Source organism: Hipposideros armiger, unplaced genomic scaffold (genome assembly GCF_001890085.2).
Source record: "Hipposideros armiger isolate ML-2016 unplaced genomic scaffold, ASM189008v1 scaffold_938, whole genome shotgun sequence".
Lineage (NCBI taxonomy): Eukaryota > Metazoa > Chordata > Mammalia > Chiroptera > Hipposideridae > Hipposideros > Hipposideros armiger.
Window position 1 is genome coordinate 137,958 of NW_017732288.1, and position 23,810 is coordinate 161,767.

The following is a 23,810-nucleotide window of genomic DNA, read 5'->3' on the forward strand; positions in this document are numbered from 1 at the left end:
TGAAAACATAAAGCCGGGAGGAAGGCCCACAAGCCATTCGGTGGAGGCCATGGTTCAGAAGGTGAAGAAGTCGAGCTGTGGGTCGAGGTCCAGGGCTCCCCTACAAAGTGCAAGCACAGGGTGTTCAACAGGTAAGTTGGGGGAAGGGCCTCTGTCAACACTGGAAGGGTATGGGGCCATAGCAGGCACTGGGCAGTACTGAGAAGCGGGGCTCAAGGATGCTCATCATGGGATGGTGCCTGGTGCCGCCAGATTGCGCAGGGTGGCATGGCTCCTGTGATGGTAATTCTTGTCAGTTCATGCAACTACCGTTATAACCATTCTAGAGAAAAGCCTACTGAAAACATGATGTAAGAGATCCCCTGAGTCGTAAAGAACGTAGGTAGCGGGCGGCTGCTCAGAAAATCATTTCCCTCTACTCGAACAGGTGCTCCTGGAATTAGCTCTGCAGTGCATGACGTTTGCAAGTGACTACTTTCAGGACATAGGAACTGAGAGCAATGTCAAACACTTGACCGCCTAACTAGAAAAAGGAGAAAGAATGAGGTTTCGTTTAAAGTGGGTTTGCAAGGCCGAATACATGTCCGCCTAATTACGAGAAAGAGAAAGAATGAGTTTTCGTTCCAATCGTGTTTGATGACACCTTGGTAAAGAGGCACCACTGCTTGCATTAGTGCACTCCCTTGGTCCCATTCATGAAATGATCATTTTGTATGGAACTGTCTAGGAGTTTCAAAAACTCGGGGGATCTTCTGCCATCATGGTGAGGTGACTGGACCATGTTTGCCCACCATATAGGAGCAGTGGGAACCCCAAGCCTTTGTGTCAAAGAAGGGGTCCCTGGGGTCACTAGTCCAAGCCTCAGCAGATGCCCTTGGCACCCCGATGAAGGATTGGGTCCTGATGCTCTCTGCACGACCAGGGAAGCAGGGCCAGGCCTGCAGATTACGGTTGTGATACAGTAAATACCGTTGATAGAAAAGGGCAAAGCAAGGGCCTTTGGGACGTGTTTAGAGGCAGGGACCCAAGTCCTACTATAGGGGGCCAGACCCCCAAAGGCGACTGTACCTAGCCTCGGGTCGGGATCCTGCACTCACCTGGCTGGTGACTGGGCACTGTCAATCGAATCAAAGCACCAGTGTCGTGACCCCTGGCTCCCCCAAGCAATGTTGACGTCTCCATGGCTGCTGGCTTATCATGGGGGAGTGGACCCAGGCCACTGGGCGGGAGGTGAAGCCTTGTCAGCTGTCAGCCAGTGTGTCAGGCAGAACGTGGGCCACCCGTCTTGTGTGCAGGACAACTCAGTGAGCTGGGGGCTTAAATTCTGTCTCCATAGCTAAGGGTGTATCACCAGGCCTGCGATGAATCTGCTGAGACTGGGGAACAGGGTCCCCCACCCAGGGATGGGGTGTAGGTCAGATGCCCAGACGAGGAGGAGAACGGGGCACCAGGCCTTCTAGAGTGAAGTAAGAGCTTGGTTGCTGCTGGGCCTACCAAAGTGTCTAGCCCTATTGTTTCTCTGGTGACACGAGGATTCCCTGCAACTACTGGGCCAAGCTGGGGAGCAGGGCTTCAGGCCATATAAGCAAAAGATCTACTCCTCACAGGCGCCAGTCTGAACCAGGAGGCAGGGCCAGGATACTCCCAATGGGTAGTGGGTTTCACCTGGCCCCAGGCTGAGCTGAGAGGCAGGGGCCGTGATTGGTAAGGGCCGTGATTCAGACAACAGGGAAGTTGAGCTGTGGGTTGGGGTCCAGGGACCCCTGTAAAGTGCAAGCATAGGGTATACACTGGGCAAGTTGTGGGGAGGGCTCCTGTGCACCCTGGAAGGGTATGGGGACACAGCAGGCATGGGCAGCAGCGGTGAGCAGGGCACTGGGATGACTGCCCTAGGATGGCATCCCGTTGCTGCCAGATAGACCTGGGTGGCATGGCCTCTGTGCTGGCAATTCTCATCAGTTCCTGCAACTAATGTTATAACTGTTTAAGAGAAAAGCCTACTGAAAACGTGATGTAGGACTTCCCCTGTGTCATAAAGAATGTAGGCAGCGGGTAGCTGTTCAGAAAAGCATTCTAATCTACTAGGACAGGTGCCCCTGGAATTAGCACTGCAGTGCATAACATTTCCAAGTGACTGCTTTCAGGACATACAAACTGAGAGCAAGGTCAAACACTTGACTGCCTAACTAGGAGAAGGAGTTTTTGTTCAAAGTGGGTTTGCTGACACGTTGGTAGAGAGACATTACTAGCTTGGGTTCCATTGATGAAATGATCATTTTGTATGAAACAATTCTAGGAGCTTGAAAAACTCAGGGGTCCTCTGCCATCATGGTGAAGTGACTGGACCCGTGTTTACCTGACATAGTGGAGAGATGGAAATCCCAGACCTTCATAACACAGGAAGGGGTCCCTGTGGCCACTGGTACAAGCCTCGGGAGAGGCCCTTGGCCCCCCAGTGAAGATATGGTTCCGATGCTGTCTGCCCGACTGGGAACGTGGGGCCCTGGCCAACAGACAATGGTTGTGATACCTCGACCTCCGGTGTGAGAAAGGAGCTGAGCCCACTAGGTTATTTGGATGCATTGAGAGTTAGGGACTCATGTCCTACCGGGAGCAGTGTGATCCCAACAGCCATGTACCTAGCCTGGACTGGGGACACCCCACTCATCTGGTTGAGTGCTGAGCATTCTCAGCAGACTAAAAGCACCAGTGCTGTGGCTGCAGTCCCCCCCAACTGACGTCAATGTCTCCGTGGCCTGCCTTGGGGGAGTGGATCTAGGCCGCTGGGTGGGAGGTGAAACCTCAGCGGGTACGGGCCAGTGTGTCGGGCAGAGCTTGGGCCACCTGGCCGGCGTGGGGGACAACATAGAATCCTTAGTGAGTAGGGGGCTGATAATATGGCCCCACCACTGGGAGCAGGTTGCTAGACCTGCAATGAACCAGCTGAGGCTGAAGAAAAGGGCCCCTAACTGGGGGTTGTGCCCAGTCATATGCCAGTTGAGGAAGGTAACGGGGTACTAAGCCTTTAAGAGTGAAGGAAGAACTTGGCGGCCACCAGGCCGAGCCAGGTGTCAAAGACTCTTGCTCCTCTGGTGACGCAAGGAGTCCCTGCAACCACCTGGCTAAGCTGGGGAGCAGGGCTTCATGCCACATAAGCAAAAGACCTGCTCTTCGTGGGCTCCAATACGAGCCAGGAGACTGGGCCACGAGACCCCAAAATGGGTGGAGGGTTTCAGGAGGCCATCAGCTGAGCCAAGAGACAGGGCCTCAAGGCACTTGGCGAGGGCCATAATTCAGATGGCAGTCAGGTTGAGCTAGAGTTCAGGATTCAGGGCCTCCCTGTGAAGGGCAAGCACAGGGTGTCCACTGGGTAAAGAGTAGCGAGGGCCCCTGTGCACCCTGGAAGGGTGTGGGGCCTCAGCGGGCACTGGGTAGAGAAGCAGAGAGTGGGGCACCGGGATGCCAGATCAAATGGGGTGGCATACCCCTGTGCTGGTAATTCTCATCAGTTCCTGCAACTAACGTTATAACCTTTCAAGACAAAATCCTACTGAAAACATGATGGAAGAGTTCCCTTACATGGTAAAAAACATAGGTAAGTGTGTAGCTCTTGAGAAAAGCATTTCAGTCTACTGGAAAAGGTGCTCCTGGAATTAGCACGGCAATGCATAACATTTGCAAGTGACTACTTTCAGGACATACGAACTGACAACACCAAACATTTAGCCACCTAACTAAGAGAAGGAGAGAGAGTGAGTTTTGGTTCCAAGTGGGTTTGCTGACACTTTGGTGTAGAGCCATTACTGCTTTCATTAGGGCACTCGCTTGAGTCCCATTGATGAAATGATCATTTTGTATGGAACAGTTTGAGGAGTTTGAAAAACTCGGGGTGCTCCTCTGCCATCAAGGCGATGTGACCAGATCCATGTTTGACCAACATGCTGGAGCACCAAGAAACCCCAAACCTTTGTGGCACAGGAAGAGGTCTCTGGAGCTGCTGGTCCAAGACTCGAGAGAGGCCCTTGGCCTCCCGATGAATGATTGGGTCCTGATGCTGTTTGCATGACCTGGGTAGTGGGGCCCGGGTTTGCAGATTATGGCTGTGATACTGTATCTACCAGTGTGAGAAAGGGCAGAGCCCACAAGGCTCTTGGAACACATTTGGATTCAGGGATCAAAGTCCCACGGGGGCAGACACCAAAAACCACCTTTCTGAGCCTGTGATGGGGATCCTGGTGTCAACTGGTTGGGCGCAGGGCACTCTCAATAGATACAAAGCACTAGTGGTGTGACCCTGGGTTTAACAACCAATGTCTTTTGGCTGGTGGCCTGCCATAGGGGAGTGGAATTATGCTATTGGCGGGGAGGTGAAGCCTTGGCAGGCACCAGCCAATGTCTCTGGCAGAGCTTGGTCCATGCTGCCAGTGTGTGGGACAACATGGAGCTCTAAGTGAGTAGCATGCTCCAGGGTGTCTATAGTCCTGCAATGAACAAGCTGGGGATGAAGAACAGGGCCCCTCACCTGTGCATTGTGGGTCACTCAGTTAAATTCATTTGGTATAGGACTTTTGAGCTTCCTTTGCTCGGCCCGCTCCAAACTCTTTGGAGTGTACTTTCTTTTCTAATAATGGCCCTTGAGCCATTCTCTACTGCTTGGGCCAGCTTCTGCTTCTTTGAAATGTATTTTTACTTCTAATAACCTCCTTTTCTGCAACTTAGAAAAAAAATTATCATATAATGTGTCATTTAAGGCCACTGTTTCCAAGTTGATTTTCTGTCTGGATGATCTATCCATTGATGTCAATGAGATGTTAAAGGGGCCGGCCGGGTGTCTTGTTGGTTGGGAGTTGGCTTGGGGGTGCGGGCTCCGAGCAGTAGGGCCTGTGGTTCAGATCCCACACGGGCCAGTGATGCTGCACCTTCTACCGCTGGAATGGTGAACAACAGCTTGACCTGGAGCTGGGCTGCCATGGGTCACCAGTGCCGGTGTGGGCTGCAGTGGGGCTGCAGTGGGCTGCTGTAAGCTGCTGTGAGTGGCTGGCAGCCAGCGTGAGCAGCTGATAGCCGGCGTGAGCTGCCATGAGCCATCGTGAGCTGTTGTCCAATGGACGGCGACTGATCTGCCTCAGCCGGGAAGAGTGCAATGATCACAATACCAACATGGGCCAGTGAAGCAACGTCCTCCACAAGTGGACTGAAAGAACAAAAGGACAGCAACTTGTCTGTTCCCCTTCCCTGATTCCCAAACTCTGTTCCCTCCCCCCAATTCCCCAATAAAATCTTAAAAAAAAAAGAGATGTTAAAGTCTCCTACCATTACTGTATTTCTGTTGATCTATCATTTTACGTCCATCATTTGCTTTATATATTTAGGTGCTCATACATTGGTTGCATTAATGTTTACAACAGTTATATCCTTTTGTTGGATTGATCCCTTTATCATTATGAAATGTCTTTCTTTGTCTCTTGTTATCTGTTTGTTAAAGTCTTTTTTCTGATATAAGTATTTCTACTCTAACTTTTTTTGTTGTTTGTTGCCATTTGCATGAAATATTTACTTTCAATCTGTATGTCTTTTGATCTGAAGTGGGTCTTTTGTAGGCAGCCTATGTATGGGTCTTATTTTCTTATCCATTCAGTCACTCTATGTCTTTTGATTGGAGCATTCAGTCCATTTACATTTAAAGTAACTATTGATAGATATGTAGTTATTGCCATTTTATTGTTTTCTGATTTAAAAAAAATTTTTTTTAACTGAGCCATCTTGCCACTTGTCGGCAGCTGTTGGCAGCTGTTGGCATCTCAGCTCGGGCCAGGAATTGAACCAGCGACCCTGTTGCTCAGAGCTCACGCTCTTGAGCGAGCTCTTAACCAACTGAGCCACTTGGCGGGCCCTTCTGATTGTTTTCATAGATCTTCTCTTTCTTATTCTCTTGCTCTCTTCTCTCATATGTTGATGACTATCTGTAGCTTTTTGTTTGGATCCCTTTCTCTTTATTTCTATAGGTTTTTGGTTTGTGGTTACCATGTGCGTCATACATGCTAAGTTATATTTATAGCAGTCTATTTTTTTACAATAACTACCATTTTTACTCACCCCCCTTCATGTTTATGTTTTTGTCATTATTTTTCACTACTTATGTGTGTGTGTTTGTGTGTATCCCTTAATTTATTGTTGTAATTATTCATGATCTTCCTACTTTTGCCTTTTAACCTTTATTCTAGCTTTATAGTTCTTTGTTCCACTGCTTTTATTATGTGCTTGTCTTTGCAGTCAGAATTTTTCCTTTGCTGTATTTTTTATTCATATTTTGTCATTTTTTTAAGGTTTTTTTTTTATTGGAGAATTGGGGAAATGGGAACAGTGCTGGGGAATTGGGGGAAGGGAAACAGACAAGTTGCTGTCGTTTTGTTCTTCAATCTAGTTGTGGAGGATGTTGCTTCACTGGCTCAAGTTGGCACCATCATTGCGCTCTTCCCAGGTGAGGCAGATCAGTCGCTGGCTTCTGGGCGGCCGCTCACTGCGGCTGCTGGCCGCTCACGCTGGCTGCTGGCTACATACGGTAGCCCATGGCAACCCACTGCCACAGAGACTGCAGCCTATGCCGTCGCTGGTGACTCATGGCAGCCCAGCTCCAAGTTGAGCTGTTGTTCAGCATCTTAGCTGTGGAGGGCAGTGTCACTGGCCCTCATATGTGGGATCCGAACCGGGGCCCTCTGGCATCCCAAGCGAGTTCTTAACCATCGCGCCACTCGGCTGGCCCATATTTTGTCATCTTAAATAAGTCCCTCTAACATTTCTTGTAATACTGGTTTATTGGTGATGAACTGCTTTAGCTTTTTCTCATTTAGGAAGCTCTTCATCTCTCCTTCAATTGTAAATGATAGCTTTGCTAGGTAAAGTTGTCTCAGTTTAGGTCCTTGCTTTTCATCGCTTGGAATATTCCCTGCCTATCCCTTCTGGCCTGCAAAGTTTCTGTTTTGAGAAATCAATTGACAGTCTTTTGGAGGCCCCTTTGTACATAACTAACTGCTTTTCTCTTACTCCTTTTAAGATCTTCTCTTTGTCTTTAATCTTTGGCATTTTAATTACTATGTGCCTTTCTGTGGGCCTCTTTGGGTTCTTCATGTTTAGGACTCTCTGTGTTTCCTGTGCTTGTGTGCCTATTTCATTTGTCGGGTTAGGGAAGTTTTTCATCATTATTTCTTCAAATAGGTTTTAAATCCTCTTTCTCTCTTAGCCTTCTGGTAATCCTATAATGTGAGTGTTGTTATGCTTGATGTTGTCCCAGAAGTTTCTTAAATTATCCTCATCTTTTTAAATTCTTTTTTACTTTTGCTTTTCCGATTGGGTTTTCCCCGCTACCTTATCTTCCAGATCACTATTCCTATCCTCTGATTCATCTAATTTTCTGTTGATATCTTCTAATTTATTATTCATTTCTGTTATTGTATTCTTCATTTCTGACTGGATCTTTTTAATGACTTCTATCTCCATTTTAATGTTTCTTATCTTTTTTGAAGTTCTCACTGAGTTCATCTATTTTTCTCCTAAGTTCTTTGATCATCCTGATAACTAGTGTTTTGAACTCTGCATCTGGTAGATTGCTTGTCTCCATTTTGTTTTGTTATTTTTTTTCTGGAGTTTTTCCTGTTCTTTCATTTGGGAAACATTTCTTTTGTCTCCTCATTTTGGCTGCCTTCCTGTGTTTGTTTCTATGTATTAGGTAGATCTGCTACAATTCCCAGGCTTGGCAGAGTGGCCTTATGTGGTAGGTGTCCTGTGGGACCCAGTGGCAGAGTGTCCATGGTCACCAAAGCTGGGTGCTCCAAGGTTGTCCCTTGAGTGGGTTGTGAGTGCCCTCCTATTATAGTTGAGCCTTGATTGCTGTTGGCACATCAGTGGGTGGGATTGACTCTCAGGCTCACTGGCTGTGAGGGTTGGCTCTGACTACAGTGGGCAAACTATTGTGCAGAGGATGACCCTACAGAGTGGGAGCCACTTTATCAGGAATTTAGTGCCAGCTGAGTCTTCTCTTCAGGAAAGTCATCTGTTGAAGTTACTGGATGGTGCTTTTGTGTTGTCTGAAGCCAGCCACCAAGTGTGTTGTTTCTGGATCCTCTTGGGTTTGGCGCCGTTGTAGGTCAAGATCAACTGCTGCTTGTGCCTAGTGTGGGGCCATATGGTAGGAGCTACAAAGTGATCTATAGTTGGCTGCCACTTGTGCTGGGCTTGGGTGTGCTTGGGAGAGGCTATTCTGTGAATAGAGGTTGGCTTTCACTGGTGTTGGGCTTGGGAACTTTTGGTGAACACCACGATGTGAGCTGAGGCAAGCTGTCACTTGTGCCCTGGTTGTGGCTGCTTCATTGAAGTTACATTCCAAGCCAAGAATGGTTGCTCTTTATGCCAGGCTTGGGGCTACCTGATGGGAGTTATAATATAAGTTGAGACCCATTACCTCTTGTGCCAGGTGTTGTGGCTGCTTACTAAATGGTACAGGGCACATCAAGTCCAGCCACTTCTTGTTTGGGGTTTGTGGATCTTTGAGATATTTTTGTCATTATTTTGTCAGCAGCACAAGTGGGGCAGGCTGCTTATGTAGAGGAGCCACTGGAAGAAGTTTGGTTAGGTGTGCGAGTTGGGTAGGGCAAGGTTACTCAGGTTACTGGAGAACTCAGATTGGTGCCCACCTGCCCCAGCCAACTGGGGGTGGGGAGAAGGCTCAACAAAAGAGCAGTGGCACATGACAGCACTTCTGTCCCAGAGAGAGCTTCCCTGACCCTTGCCTTTTTAACCCTCACCTGAAGTTAGTCAATTCAGTTCCTCCCCATATGTCCCTGGTGCGTTTCAAGCTGTTGCCCTTGCATTGGAGCACCCAGTAAGCTCCCTGTGCATGGGTCCTTTAAGATCTAGAGCATTTAGGTGTCCAGCAGCCCTCTGTCACACTCAGAGGCAATCCCTACTGGTTTTCACAGCCAGATGTTATGGGGACTCCTTTTCCCAGCACTGGAGCCCTGGGCTGGAGAGACTTGTGTGGGGCTGATTCCTTAAGGAGGACCTCCGCAGCCAAGATGTGCCTCCGATTCTTAGTCACCAGACGATGGGTGTGGGAGTTGCTCATTCCATATCTCCACCCTTTCTACCAACCTTGATGTGGCTTTTTCTTTCTTTCTTTTTTAAAGATATTCTTTTTTTGTTTTGTTTTTAAATTTTTTTTTAAAATTGGGGAATTGGGGGAAGGGGAACAGATAAGTTGCTGTCGTTTTGTTCTTCAGTCTAGTTGTGGAGGACATTGCTTCACTGGCCCAAGTTGGCACCATCATTGTGCTCTTCCCAGGAGAGGCAGATCAGTCGCCGGCTTCTGGACGGTCGCTCACAGTGGCCTCTGGACACTCACGCTGGCTGCTGGCTACACATGGCAACCCATCTGCCGTCGCCAGCAACTCATGGCAGCCCAGCTCCAGGTTGAGCTGTTGTTCAGCATCTTAGCTGTAGAGGGCTATGTCACTGGCCCTCATATGTGGATACGAACCGGGGTCCTCTGGCATCCCAAGCCAGCTCTTAACCAACGCGCCACTCAGTCGGCCCAAAATTAAACCTATATAGAGAGATCATGTTTATACTAATGAGATAAAAGGAGGCTGATGCAGTTATCTAGGTAAGTCAGAGTGTGAGCGCACTTGTTTGAAAATAGCTGGTAATTAAAGTGTAATTCTGTTTTTCTCTGGTACTTACTCAGTCTCCAAAGAAGGTTGTTTTCTGCACTTGAGGAACTTCATGAGAATAAAACTGCTGACTTATTATTTTTTTTAAAAAAGTTTTTTATCGGTTAACAGTGTGTTTCACCATTTTCAGTCTAGTCGCGGGGGGCGCAGCCCACCATCCCATGTGGGAATCGAACCGGCAATCTCGTTGTTAAGAACCCGTGCTCTAACCAACTGAGCCACCCAGCCGCTCCTGTTGACCTATTCTGGATCACCCTGAAGATGAAGGTCAGAAGACTGTAGACAAATGAGTACTAGCAGAGAAAGTGACATGAACAGGAAACTGTAGTTCCAATGTATGTGCCACAAAGCACATTCCAATGTCAGGTAGTAATGATTCGTTTATGTCTAAGTTGTCCAAGAAGAGGGACTTTTTGCAAAGAAAACTGGATGTTAGCCTGAGCCCCTTTCAGACCACAACTCTACCTGTGAGGGTCACCAGGGGGAATCCAAGCCACCTTAGCCACAATGATATGGTGCCAGCACCCTTGCAACTACAGCAACTGTGTTCAACGTACCTATGCATAAAACACTAAAGTCAGTTTACAAGGTGGAGAAGAAATAAATAGGAAACTGAGTTATTTGAGAATTTTGGGATATGGATTAAAAAAGTATAAAATTAAAGCACAGAGAAATTTTAGTTCGAGGAGGAGACTATATCTTACTAACATGTATACCCAATACATTCTTCTGGTTCAGGTTAGATTGTGGGAGTTGAGAGAATAAAATGATTAAGAATAATAAAAGAGGGCCGGCTGAGTAGCTCAGCTGGTTGGGAACGTGGGCTCTGGGCAACAGGGTTGCTGGTTTGATTTCCATATGGGTTGGTGGGCTGAGCCTGAGCTGAGCTGCCGCTGAGCTGCCAGCAGGTGGTGGGATGGCTCGGCTGGGAGCACGTGCTCCTAGCAACAGGGTTGCCGGTTGGACTCCCGCATGGGATCGTGGGCTACGCCCACCCTCGGCTAACATTGAGCACAGCACCTTGAGCTGAGTGGCAGCTAGCTGCCTCTGGGTGGCTGGATGGCGATTGGGCTTGGGAAATGGGCTGGCTGCGCCTTCCATAGCTGGGATTGAGGGCCAACAGCTTGGCTAGTCCTTTTCCCCAATTCCCCAACACTGTTCCTCTTCCCCAATTCCCCTATAAAAATAAAAATAAAAATTGTTAAATAAAAGAAAGAATAATAAAAGATTTTATTTTACCTTCAATTATTCCTTCTCTAGTGATCTTTATTTAGATCAGAGTGTCTGCCCTACAGGTGACCCTTGAACAACACAGGGGTGAGGGGCTCTGACCCCTGCACAGTTAACAATCCACATATAACTTGACTCCCCCACAAACTTAACTACGAACAGCTCTCTGTTGACCAGGAGCCTTACCAATAACAAAAACAGTCAATTAATACACATTTTGTATGGTATTCTTATAATAAAGTTAAGTTAAAGAAAAGAAAATATTATTTAAAAACTCATAAGGAAGAGACAATACATTTACAGTATTTACTGAAAAAAATCCACGTCCAAGTAGACACACGTAGTTTAAACCCATGTTGTTCAAGAATCAACTGTATATTGTTTTCCTTCTTTCTGAAACAAGTGACTCATGCACATTAACGCTTCCAGAAGCACTGCATCATGAGATAAGCATAACACTTCATCACAAAGGCTGCTAATTCATTTCTTCAGGGTGGTAAAGATAAGAAGGTCTGGTCTTTTAATCCTGCTGTACTAACCATGGGAGCAGAGTCTAGGGCAGGAGGGAGGGATGGTTGTGGTTCCTCAGACTCTTCTACTGCAGCACCGTTCACTCACTCTGGTTTCAGAGAGAAACAGGGAGCACAATGTTTGAGGCTTTTTATTTAGAATGATTTCAAAATTATAGAAAAGCTGCAAAAATAGATGGTTGATTTTATGTGTGATCTTGGGTAGTTTTTGGACCCCAGTTATTCCATCAAACAGTAATTTGAGTGTTGTTGTGAAGGTATTTCTGATGCACTCCTAGGTGATGCTAATGCTGCCATACTGTGGGCCACTGGGCAGTAGGGTTATGGATGTGGACACAGGGCATGGGCAGTGAGTGGTATTGAGTCAACCCTTGGCCTCAGGCCAGGAGGGTTGGTATACATCCTGTTGGATGATTGACTAGTGTCCTTGTTGGGCTAACCTGGCACTTAGAGGTAAACCTAAACAGGACCATATGACTGGAGCCGAGTGCTCCAGTCAAATGGGTCAAATGTGCAGTGACTACCGTTTAGCCCATGCCCTTAACACACAGGAGTAAAATCTGTTCAACTACCACACAACACAAGATCTATGCATACATTTCATATACTATCATCAAAGCAGTGACTTTAAATTAGTCATTAGTAATGACTCTGAAGGCTCCAGTCACTTTATAATCTAGCAATCCTAGTTCAGTCTCAGAAATCCACTGAGGAAGAAAACCCTTTCAGAGTAGCCCAGTGACCTTTTTGTTACTTACGCTGCTGAAGCAATCTTAATTATTTAGATCCTTAGTCAAATCTAATATTTATTGTAAGTTTCTGTAATGGACATTTGCAGCTTTAATGTTAAAATTTTTGGGCTGTCTAGCATCTGAGCCAGCTTCCTAACAATGGGCCCATCCTACCACAATGCACCTTCTTTTCATGAGATCCAGGTCAAGGAGAGAAAAATGGATGATGTTCATCACCCATCCTCTGTGCCCCTCTGTGTAGTGCCTTTGTTCTGATACCCGCCCAGCACGTTGTCTGCTTGCTGATTGCTGAAGTCCCAGCTCCTCCCATAGGGTGAAGTAGGCAATTTTTTGAATGAATGACCTTCCCCAAACCCTTGATGAAATGTATTTTCTACATTTGCAAGTGAAGAACCTGCAAAAAAAAGCATTAGGGCAGAATTTGTATGCAGGCCCATCAGAGCTCACAAGCATGATCTTATCACTGCCCAGCTCTGCCTGGCATCTTGGAACTCTCCAGTGAAGTCACCTTTAAGGAAGGAAAATAACTCCATCTATTCAGTCAGTCAAAAAATGTTTATGGTGTGCCCAGTATATGTAAGACATCATTTTCTTCTTGACAAAAGTACACCTATCTAATTGGGGAATCATGAAGAGAGAATTATGACATGTGTGAGGTCCTCCACAATATGTTTGGTACACAGAAATCCTTGAGAGAAGATGACAAGTGTTGATGGTGAGTGTTCTAATGGTTGGTCGGTCCCAGGATCCCGCCTCTGGGACACCCTGTGCTATAAGCCACCCTCTCCAGGGCCATTTTTTCATCCCTCCCCAGTTGCATTTTCATATTTTTTCCCAAGCCTTTGTTGGTTTTCAAAAATTTCCAAAAGTAATCTAAGCTCCGGTCACTGAAAATAGCAGTTCTAACAAAGAGTCTTAAAGTCATATAACCTCATGACACTGTCAGCAAGATGTCTACTCTGGAACATCTTATATTTACTGGATCGTCTCTCACAAACCCGTCCCCGAATAGTCATCCAATATGTACACTAAGTGACCTTTGTGTTCTAGGGACTGTGTTGGGCATGTTACGGAGAATGAGACAAATACAGTATTGCCTTCAGGAGCTTACACCCAAATAATATCCTACTTATCCAGAGAGAATAATTAGGAAAGATAATTTAGAGGAGGTGATATTTGAGCTAAAATCTGAAGAAAGAGGAGCAAGATGCAGAAACCAAGGAGGGGTGTTTCTGAGAAGAACCCCATGAGATGACACTGAGGCAGAAAGGTTTCTAACCATTCAAGCTCTTGAATGGAGTGTCAGGGACCAGCAGGGTGGGGGTGAAGGAGATTGGGTTTGATGGCTGAACAGGCATCAGCTAATGTCAGACCTTATATACCCTCACAAAGAGTTTGTATTTTATTTAAAGTGTAATGAGAAACCTTTGAAAGGTTTTATAGGAACATAACATGACACCTTACATATTATTAAAACATAAGCATGGCCACGGCGACAGGAATGGGTTTTAAGTCAGCAAGAATGGAAGCATGAAAAACAGGCAAGAAGATACTGCAGGGGTCACAGGAAGAGGACACGTGACCTGGGCTGCTGTTGTGGCGGGGAGCTTATGCAAGAAGGCAGACTCATGAGAGGTAGACTTGCTTGAGGGCTTGTTTGTGGGTGCAGAGGGGGAGGAAACAACAAAAACTGCAGCCCAGGCTTGAGCAGATGGAGGTGACAGTTACTGGAGAAGAGGTGATGATGTGCACACTGTCAGGGCCCTGGGCTGGGGGAGCAATAGAGAGCTGTGCTCAGAGATACTGGGGAGAACTATGGGTGTAGATGGATCTCAAATGCCAACCCATGGATTTCAGCCTAAAGGGATAGCTTTTAGTTAAACTGAAGTTCAGGAGACCCCTGCATTTTGATAATGGCCTTCATTTTAGGCAGTATCCAAATATCTTTCTACTGTGAATAGTGACAGATTTTTTTTTCTTTGACAATCTTACTTGAAGATACAAACATTAGCAATTGTTCATTTTAGAAAAAGCACCTGTTACAGGAATGTACATTCTGCAACTCACGGCCTGGATGATGTCTGAGGGGGACATGTCTGAGGGATTGTGTCAGAGTTGGCAGGAAGGTGAGCCTTTCAGGCTCTGAGAGATGGAGGACCTCTGGGGAGAACTGGGGAGGAAAGAAGCTCACCAGAGAAGGCAAGCCCCGCCCACCATGAAGGAGCAGTTGATATGCTAGGCTAACAGATAGGAAGATGAAGACACCAAGAAGATAGTCCTTGAAGCTAATACGTCAACCATAAGGATAAGGGCCATTCCAGGGCCTGCAGTCTCCCTGCTCTGTAAGTCCTGCTGAATTTAGGAGTTTGCAGAGAATCTCTATTAGGCTTGGGTCTGTAGCCTCCAATGACCACCAGAGGGCAGCATTCACCCACTGATGATCAGCTTTCTCCTCTTTAGCTTTTCACTCCAGCTTCACATGCGTGCTGCACATTCTCCAGGTCTCCCCTGGGGTGACTTAGGATCTGACTTGAGGGAAGTAGCTCTGCAAACTAAACACTCCCTGAGTGCCGTCTCAGGTTCTGGGGAACCCATCTCCTGCCTCTGTGTTTCCTGCTCTGAGCTAACTAGGGACACTGGGTATTGCTGAACAGAGGAAATACCACCAGACGGCGGCAGCCTCTCCTTATTCAACTCTTTAGCAGAAATGCCTAGAACTGGGCTTCTCCAGGAAGGGGAAACGTGCCTGGAACTACTGACCATCTTGGGAGATACAGACCTTCAAGCAGGTGATAATGAGTGTGTGGATACCCCTGCAGACAAGTCTGGTTTCTGCCCTCTCTCCTGTATCCCCTCCCGCTTCTTCTTCTCTATGTGATTTGCCTGCCTCTCAGACGACAGCACTGAAATAATCGCAAACAAAAAGTAGGTAATAATAATGATGATGATGATGATATCAACTAACAATGAACATAATACTCAGTAATTCATTATAGCCTCACAATAACTATTTAGTAGATATTATTATTAGCCCCAGTTTACAGATGAGGAAACTGAAGCACAGATAAGGTTAGGAAAGTATCTCAAAGTCACACAGTGTAAAAATGGCAGAATCAGACACTTATAAGTGTCTAACCACTACACTGTACACCTGAAACTAATATAAAATAATATTGAATGTGAACTGTAATTAATGTCAACGGGGATATAAGTACAGCATAGGGAGTATAGTCAATAATATTGTAATAGCTATGTACAGCATCAGATGGGTATTAGGCTTATTGGGGTTATCACTTTGTGAGGTATATAAATGTCTAATCACTATGTTGTTTTGTAAACATGAAACTAATAAAAAAATAAAAATGCCAGAATCAGGATTTTAACCCATGTAGTCTGGACACAAAACCCTTGCTTTTGCCATGAAATGAGATGTTCCTGATGTCTGCGGTCTCCAAATTTTTTGGACATTTGAGAGGTTCTATGGTGCACCACAGTTAAACTGCTGTTGAGCTGGAGCTCAGAGGATGGGTCCTTTAAAACTTCCGGGTCACTGTCCCCTCATATGCAACTTGATATGGATTTATACCCATATGTCTTGGCTAAGACTCTCCTTCTGTTTGGAATTTCCTTACCCTTATGTTGCCTCATTGATTCCTCTTCCTCTTTTGTGATCCAGCATATATTACACTCTCCATGACAGTGACTGTCTAGTTTGGGCGAACCAGAAGCAGACCCTGAGAAAAGCAATTGGTTTATTTGGGAGGTAGTCCTAGGAAACACGACTGGAGGAGTTGGAAAATGCAACCGGGAAAGAAGGGAGCCGATTCAGGGCGCGCGAACAGTCAGGCTCTTGCTATGGGCAACTGGGACTTAGTCCTGCTGGGAACTTCTGGAAGGTGGGGTAGATTGGTCAGCGGTTGAGGGACTGCCAGAAGCTTTAGTTCTCTAGCACTCTCCTGTGCCACTAGCAGATGTAAACTGATGCAGGTGCTGGCATTTCAAAGGTGGGCACTGAGGTAGGAGAACCAGAGGTGTGAGTGCAGCGTCTACCACAGCTGCCTCCTATGCCAGCCCTCTGTGTGGGCTTGGTGCCCCCCAGTGCCCGATTCTCGTCTCTGATTTCTGTTTCATGTCTACCACCCCACCTTCCACAGTAGACTCAATGTGCATTGAGGCTTCAAAGGCTTTCTCCTCGATTTTCCCGGCATCTGATCGAGTGTCTGGCACTGAACATATCCTCAGTAAGTATATGAGGAGTGACAAAATTAAGTCCATATTATGACAAGCTTGAAAAATTCTCATAAATCTTCATTCAGACACTTTAACTTGTGGAGGAATACTCTTGAATAATTAAGAGAGAGAAATATGTTATAGAAGCTGCAGGAACATAAAACAAACTGCTTCATGCAAAATTCAGAAAATCTCCCAGAAAAATTAAAATGCATAGCAGGGAATGCAAGAAAAGGAAAAGATGATCAACATCCTGGTCGCCCAGAAGTAAAATCAGATAAAGGTGAAATGAATCACAGGTGGTGTGAAACTCATTCTTTTCTGACTAAACAAGGAATTGGGCAAGAGATGAGACCAGAAAAAATGCTGGCATCCCAGTGTATGTACAAGTGGCCTTCAGTGGAAGAGGCTCATCTTGGATTCTTGATGAACTTCTAGGAATTGAATGAAAAGTGTAAGTGGTCATCCATGTGCTCTGTCCAGGTGATACAGGACTATCCCAATAATGAGATAAAATGTTTTTCTTTATGCCTTAAGGAATTGTTAACTTCCGAAATTGCATCTTATTCCAACCATGGGTTCTGGAGTCTCCGTGTTCAAGGAAAAGGAGTCATGAGCAGAGACAAAGTGGCTTTAGGTTCTGCTTCTGCCTGCCTCACAGCTGTGTGCTGCTTGCAAAAGCCGCAGACATCTACCTGGTGTGATTAGGTGGGCATTTGTGGTAGCCACAATGTCCTCTGAAAATTCTTGTTTCTTCTCCTGAGTACAAGATAGCATCACACTTCTTCCTTCAGGTTAGATGTAGTCATGTGACTTGCTTTGGCCAATGGAACAGAGGAGGGAATGACGTGTGTCCCTCCCGATGGCACTTTTGAGAGACAGTGTTTGCTGCCTTGGTGCCAGCTGTTGTTCCCACTGAGATTTTCCTCTTCACCCTGGGACCCAGAATGAGCACACAATGGAGCAGAGCCCCAACACATATGCGGTGTCTCTGTGAACAAGCAGGCACCACAGCTGAGTGTTTCCCAGCTGTCTTAGTGAGGTATGAGGTTTTATTATGACAGCATAACCCAGGCTATGGGTCCTGACTACTGCAGCAGTTTCAAGATGTGGGAAATGATGCCAGAAAGACTAAGAAACTCTCCCAAGATTATACATTGGATAAGAGGTATACTTGCCTGATAGGTCTGTGTGCTCTGCTTTTGACAGTCAAGATACAGACAAGTGGAAGAAAGAAAACTTTCATTATTAACTGAGATCAGGAGAAGGAGAAAGGGAAGACAGCAGAGAAGAAGAGGAAGAGGATGAGTAAGGAGGAAAAAGAAAGGAATAGGAGTCAAACAACCACACAATATCTTTATACATTGTTCTCTTTTTCTTTATTATTAAAAAAAGGAAAGGGAACCTTCCACTAATTAGTTAAACACATCCTGTGCTAATTTACTATGTGATATAGTTTGTCAGATAAATTGAGCTGTATAATTAAAAAAGCATTTCCAGAGCATTGAAGGTGTATCATATTTGAAGGAAATTGCCAGTGAAAAAAGCCTACCTCTTTCCAAGAGATCCTTTGGGCTACAAATATTGTAGAAATCAACTTTCTTAGGGCATTTTGAAATGTTAGCTATCTTCCTATAATGGTTGTAATGGCAATAATTGCCTGGTTTACAGCTCCTACCAACTCAGAATGATCTATAACATATGGAAACACAATTTCAGCCTCAAGAGGGAGCGTCAGGGGGAGCTGAGCTTATAGGAAAGACAGCGAGTGGCCAGCACTAGTGGGTCACAGAGAGAATGCACATCGGCTTCACCCCACTCATAACCCAAAACCCTCCACATTCATTAGCAGAAGCATCAGGCGCTTCTGGAAGAGATACCTATGTCAGTTGGGAGGCTTTGTCACACACTGGCAGTAATATCTCTACACACGCCAATAACCTGTTTCATAGGCAAAGTCTTCTGCAAGGAGTAAAGAGACTGTGGTCCCATGTAAGTGATACCGGCAGTGTCTGACTATACTTAAAGACTACAAACTAACTCACCCAGCTGGACTCAAGGCTCCTCTGGTTCTTCAGGCACATCTGATGCTATTTTGAGTATGCATTCCACCCCTGTTTACTTCATTGAGAAACAATATCGATGTTCCTGTGGCAACAGCACTCAGGAAAAAGTGCTAGGTGTGGCTGAGCAGGAAGGGAGGATTTTTTTGGTTTGCTAGAGTTCCTGTAACAAAGTGCCACAGACTGAGTGGCTTAAACAACAGAGATTTGTTCTCTCAGGCTGGAAGTCCAAGATGGAGGTATCAGGAGGGTTGGTTCCTTCTAAAGGCAGCAAGTAAAGGACCTGTTCCAGGCCCTGTTTGTTGACCTGTAGGTGGCCATCTTCTCTCTGTGTCTTCTCATAATATGTTCTCTCTATGAGTATCTGTCTCTGTGTCCAAGTTAACCTTTTCATATTGAAACTAGTCATATTGGATTGGAGCCCATCCTAATGAACTAATTTTACCTTGATTACCTTGTGAAGCCCCTACTCTCATCCCGATGTACCGGGGTTAGGACTCAACATATGAATTTGGGGCAGGGCCTGTAACCGTGGAGTGGACCCATCTGTTCCGAGTCGCAGTTATGCATCATGATTCTGCTGGGACACTGGGCAAGTGACTTGATTTCTCCAATCTTCAAAGTCTTCATCTGTAAAATGACCTAAAATTTTTTATTGGCCTCAAATCAGTCATTTTTATTTCCCTTGTCATTTGCATATTTTAATTACCAACAATTATGTAATATCTTGCAGTATTTAGGGTCCCCTTTCAAAAACATTCTTTCATTTATTTCTTAAATGACAATATGCAGTATAATTCTCTCAGTAATGATTATAATACAGATCATGCTCCTGCCTTGGGTTTCTGATCTCCAGTGAATGGTCTATATGGGGCCCAAAGGACTAACTCTTTGGCTTGAATATGCAACAACTTGGCGAGACCATCCCAGCTCTAGAGCTCTCCATGGGGCCAGCTGAGGCCTCTTTGGAGCTGCATCCCTGCCAAATTTCTCCCATGTCCTGTCCTGCATCCTTGTGTCCCTGAGTCCAGTTTCTCCCCATCCTCACATTCCTGCATCTAGAGCACTCTCTTCAATTGGCCTCTTGCACATGAATCTCCATATTGGAGTCTGTGGCCAGGGAACTCTAACTAAGAGAGCGGTGAAGTCTGAACCCGAACTATGCCCCATGACCCTTTCACTACAGTGTGTATTTGGTCTGTAAGCCATTTGAGGACAGGGCACTTCTTGTCAGGGAGATTCCATATATCCCTCCTAGGAAAGTATGTGTGGGATGATCCAAATGTCCTCAGCTCTGAGATTTGCTCAAGGGAAATTGCCTCATCTGGGAAGTCACCTGTTTTCAAAAATCTCTTACTCAGCCTGGACTTGTTTCCCCTCTAGCATCCTCAGTGAAATAATAACAAAAATGAGGAAGGCTTGGCACAAACCCTTTTTGTTTATGAGGAAATAAGTGGAAGGAGGTTGAGAACAAGAAGCTAAGACATGTAATTTTTAGTTAAGTCCCTACTCCCACCCCCAAAAACAATGAGCTTCAACAGAGTAAATTCCTGGCACTGGGACTGTAACTTAGGGTGTCACTTCCATCTCTTCTAGGAAGATCCTGGCTACCAGGAGTGTGAGAAACACTGGCCTCTCCATTGAAGACACTGACCATTGCCTAACAGGCCATGGAGATGTGGTGGCCACAGAGTTGGCCAGATGGCAGAATGTCAATAGGGCTTGAGGCTGTTTCTGTCCATCTCTTCCGTCTTTTCTGGGGTCTGTTTCTGGGCACATTGTCCATGATCTAAAGGTGGCCACCATAGCCCTAGGCTTCCTGTCCACACTGTACCTGCCAAAGGGCAGGAGGAATAGGGGGTGATCACAGGGCAGGAACGGGGGTGGGTTTACAGAGAGACATGGTGGAGGAGAGCAGAGAGAGAGAGATTACTTCTTATCCAGAATAGACACTTTCCTAGAAAACCCTCAGCGGACATCTTACAAGTCATTGTCTGGAACTGGGTCTTAGGCCCTGTGGTGGTGAGGAAGGCTAGGAATCAACACTCTGATGCTTTTAGTTTTGCACTTGGGGGCAGGAAGAAAGAAGGGAGTTGGGGATGGCTGACTGGGGTTTCTTTTTTTTTTCTTTTTTTAAGATTTTTATTGGGGAATTGGGGTAGGGGAACAGCGTTGGGAGTCGGGGAAGGGGAACAGACAAGTTGCTGTCCTTTTGTTTTTCACTCTAGTTGTGGAGGATGTCGCTTCACTGGCCCATGTTGGTATTATCATTGCGCTCTTCCTGGGTGAGGTAGTCGCTTGCCAGCCATTGGACGACTGCTCACAGCGGCTCACAGCAGCTCACAAAAGCTCATGCCAGCTGCCGGCCAGTGCCGCTGCAGCCTACACCATCGCCAGCGACTCACGGCAGCCCAGCTCCAGGTTCAAGCTATTGTTTACCATCTTAGCTGTAGAGGGNTCTAGTTGTGGAGGATGTCGCTTCACTGGCCCATGTTGGTATTATCATTGCGCTCTTCCTGGGTGAGGTAGTCGCTTGCCAGCCATTGGACAGCTGCTCATGGCGGCTCACGGCAGCTCACGGGAGCTCACGCCCGCTGCCGGCCAGCCCCACTGCAGCCTACACCGTCACCAGCGACTCATGGCAGCCCAGCTCTAGGTCGAGCTGTTGTTCACCATCTTAGCTCTAGAGGGTACAGCGTCACTGGCTCTCATGTGGGATCTGAACCAGGGCCCTGCTGCTCAGAGCTGGCATTCCAAGCCAACTCCTAACCAATGCGTCACTCAGCTGGCCCTGACCGGGGTTTTTTAATATGAGAGTCCACAGAGGGTTTCCAGAAACTCCAGTGGACTCTGAATGTTTTGAGTGTTTGTGTGTGTGCACATGCATGCGCGCGCACACACACACACACACACACACACACACACACACACACACACGCATTTTCTGAATCGTGTCCCACAGCTTTCATCAGATTCCTAATGGGATCAGTGACAACAAACCGTTACCCTTTTTAGGTAGAGGTGCTGAAATGTAAATGCAAAATGTGGAGTTTGCATTGAAATAAAATGCAGACCATCATTTTGAGATTTATATGCCCTTTACTTTCAGCTGTACTGGCAGCAGTCTACTTCCTCTTAACATTCCACAGGAGTAACAATTAGAGAGATGGAAGAGGATGAAATTGTGCACTGTAGAGTCAAGCAGGAGGCCCCCTGCTAATCCTAGCCATTTCTCCAGCAGCAGTGACATGCGCCCTGCTGAGACAGGCACCATGGGGGTTATGAACAGCCTAAGACATGTTCTCTTCCTCCTAGGAGTACAAAATACCACTGGGAGAGGACATATCCAGAACGTTAAGTGTCACTAAAAACAAGAAAAAAAAAGTGTTGAAAACTAAATGGATGCCATAATTAAAGGAGGCATGTGGAAACACCTCATGTTGAAAATCAACTCACATTAACTACTCCTACTTAACTGAATGCACCATTAAGCATATGCAGACATATCAACCATGTAAAATAGAACATTTAGTCATAGCATTTGCTAGATTTTAAAATATAGACATAAAGAATAAGATGAAGACTAACCTATAATCTCATCCCTCAAACACCCAAGCACATGGTTACAAAATTCAAACAGAACCAAAGGGTGAAAAAAACTTTTTTTAAAAGAATTTTATTGGGGAATTGGGGGGATGGGAACAGTGCTGGGGAATTGGGGGAAGGGGAACAGACAAGTTGCTGTCGTTTTGTTCTTCAATCTAGTTGTGGAGGACATTGCTTCACTCGCCCAAGTTGGCACCATCATTGTGCTCTTCCCAGGTGAGGCACATCAGTTGCTGGCTTCTGGATGGCCACTCACTGTGGCTGCTGGCCGCTCACGCTGGCTGCTGGCTACATACGATAGCCCATGGCAACCCACTGCCACAGGGGCTGCAGCCTACGCCGTCACCGGCGACTCATGGCTGCCCAGCTCCAGGTCGAGCTGTTGTTCAGCATCTTAGCTGTGGAGGGTACAGCGACTCGGCCTCTTATGTGGGATCTGAACCGGGGCCCTTTGGCATCCCAAGCCAGTTCTTAACCACCGCGCCACTCGGCCGGCCCTAGGGTGAAAAAAATTTAAAAGTAAAAGCTTCCCACCCGTTCTCCTACCCACTCTACTTCTCTTTAAAGATAGCCAGGGTTATTAATTACTTCTGCTTTCTTCCAGGAGCAAGACAAATACTAGTCTGCCCCCCTTGCACTCATTCTCTCAGGTGTGTTGTGTGTGTGTGTGTTTAGACACACACACACTTATGTATGGTTTTGTTTTCACAAAGAGCCTTATTACCACATGTACACTCCTAGCTTTCAATAAAACATTTAAACATTCTTTCCATTTTAACACATATATTGCCATCTAATTTTCTTAATGGCTGTGTACTGTTCTATCATATGTGTGAACCATGATTTATTGAACCAGTCCCCAATGATGACATCATTTTTGATGTTGCTGCAGTCCTTACCCATGTTTTATTGAGTGTTGTTGATAATATCTCTGATGTCAGTTCCTAACAGTGGTTAGTTTAGGTGTTGGTCATGTGACCGAGGACTGGCCAATGAGATGGAAGGGGTTTCTTTTGGATGCAATTGAAGGCCTTTCTCCAGGCCCTGATGACTGTCAACTTATTTTCTACATGGTTTTCTCATACCCTTACTTCTTACTTAGGTGTCTTTCCACTATTGTTACTCTTGATAATGCATCCTCCTGCATGTCCCCATTGCCCACCCCATGCTTGCAAAATAGTGGAGTCTGTTCATATTATTAGCAGAAGGTGATTGTCCATGAACCTAATGGTGTTTAAGTGCATGGGTCCTCACAAACCCCAGCTAAGGTTCTGAGTGGGGCTTGAGCAACAGGTGTCCTTGACCATATATTTTGTACAATTAAAAAAAGTGAGAGATTTCAACTGCAGTCGGTTAAGAACATTGTCTTTTCCCACCCTGACCTCCCCCATCACATCTCTTCCTTTGGGGTGGTCACAGGCATTTTTGGGATCGGGTTACCAATTGAGTTGGGGATGCATTCAATTTAGCTCAGGGTTAATGGAATATATTCCTGTGGTTCTCAGCCACTCTTGTGCATAGTTACATTCTCTCCAGCTGTCCTAATGTAGGAATGGCCTCCAGACACAAATTTACCTCCTACCTGGGTTTTGACCCAGAGGAACAGGGTAAGAAAATGGGTCTTGATCAGGAAGTGTCCTATAGCAACTCATATTAGAAGTATGTGATTAGAGG